Raw genomic sequence first — 1767 nt, forward strand, 5'->3', positions numbered from 1 at the left:
TTCAAAGATGTTCTGTTTTCCAATAGGGTGTCGTGTATGGTGTGATAAACTGTCTCTCTCCAGAGGGTGTCCAATCTTACTGAAGGGTGTTATCTACAGTCAATTGAGCTCTTTCTGCTTAGGTGTTCTGTCCCTCTTCACAGGGGTTTAATGGTCATGAAATGCATTCCAGTTGGTGGACTTGAAGCCTTGATGGTATCCCAGCTCTCTTGGAGGGTGTAGCCAAGGGAGTCATTCATATCTACCCAGAGGGTGTCACCTTTCTCCCAAAGGGTGTCCTGTGTGGGAGGAGTCCTGCCCCACAGAGGGTGTTCTGGAACCTCCTCCTTGGCATTCAGAGCCAGGCACTGGGCAGCTAGAGGAGGAATGCTTTCTGTAGTATGCTGGGTGTTACAGACACACTCAGAGGCAGACACAGATACGCATACACAGACTTGCCATCTGCACACGCGGCACACACATGCATACCGTAATACGGGAAGTGGGAACACACGACCCATACGTGGAAACATTCAGGCACAGGCACAGAAACATATGCACAAACATTGTAGTTGGGGAGCTGCGTTCAAGTGGGCTGTGGACAGTCCCGGGGCTGTTATGGACACGCAGAGGACCATGGCCCTGGGGGAAAGGGTCGTAAATGGAGCCCAGTGAAGCCTGTTGGCTCCTTGAAAGAATGTTCCCTACAGTCCAACTGCAGAAAAGGTACAGACAAGTGAAGGAATTCTTGTTTTCTGGTAAAATTCGTAATATTTTAATGGGATTATCCAGAAGCAGCAAGCTCACAGCACATGCGTGTTTATTTGGTACTTGGTGCGGAACCAGCTGTGCTCCACGCGCCCTGCGGTTTAACCCTCCCAACCACTCTAGGAGGGAGGTCATTATTGTCCCATTTTGCAGATGAGGAAACTTGAGGCTGGGGATGTTTAGCGACTTGCCTGAGTGAGTGGTGAGTGGGAGTGAGGCTGAACCCTGTCTGTCAGGCAGTGCTGAAGTTCTTTTCTAGCCTCTCAGCACCTTGGTCTCAGCACCTGGGTGCTGGTGGGGTTGGTGAGATCCCACAGAGCTGTCCTGGCCCCCATATATCCACCTGGGGACTGCTGTCTTGCCGTGAGACCTACTTTCTCCTCCAGGGGTAGGAGCCTCCAGGGGCTGCCCTGGTGAGGGCTGCCTTTCCCCAGAGAAGGTGGTGTGGGGCTTGGCGGGGTGGAGCCTGACCTGGGAATGGGAGGTAAAAGTGGTTGCGGGGCAGTGGCAGCGGGAGAGAGGGCAGGGTGAGGGGCAAGGGGCAAGGGAGGGGATAGGAAGGTAGACAGTGAAGGTGAGGGTCAGGTTGGGCCAGGAGGAGGAAGTCCGGCCAGGAGCTGAACTGTGGGTCTGACCTGCCCTGAGGCTGGTCGATATTGACTTGTTATTTCAATGGGAACAGATCTGGCTGGGTGGGGCCCTTCCCTGTCACTGCAGGTGTGCGTGTGTGTGCCGGTGACCTTGTGGGCGTGTGAAGGGGAGTGTCAGTGTGCCAGCCCTGGGTTCTGCCTATGTGTCAGTGAGGGCTTGTGTGTCCAGGCTGTGTGTTGGGAGTGGAGTGTGGCTGTGTGTCACTGTGCATCTGGGTGTCTTTGTGTCCAGTTTGTGGGTCAGTGGATCAGGGAGTGGCTGTGGGTTGGAGAAGGTGTGGTGTGCAGGCTGTTTGTGCATCTGTTTCTCTGTGTGTGCCTGAATGTCTCCGTGTACGGGTTGTGTTTCCACTTCCTGTATAATGGTAGG

This window comes from Piliocolobus tephrosceles, chromosome 21, assembly GCF_002776525.5.
Source record: "Piliocolobus tephrosceles isolate RC106 chromosome 21, ASM277652v3, whole genome shotgun sequence".
Lineage (NCBI taxonomy): Eukaryota > Metazoa > Chordata > Mammalia > Primates > Cercopithecidae > Piliocolobus > Piliocolobus tephrosceles.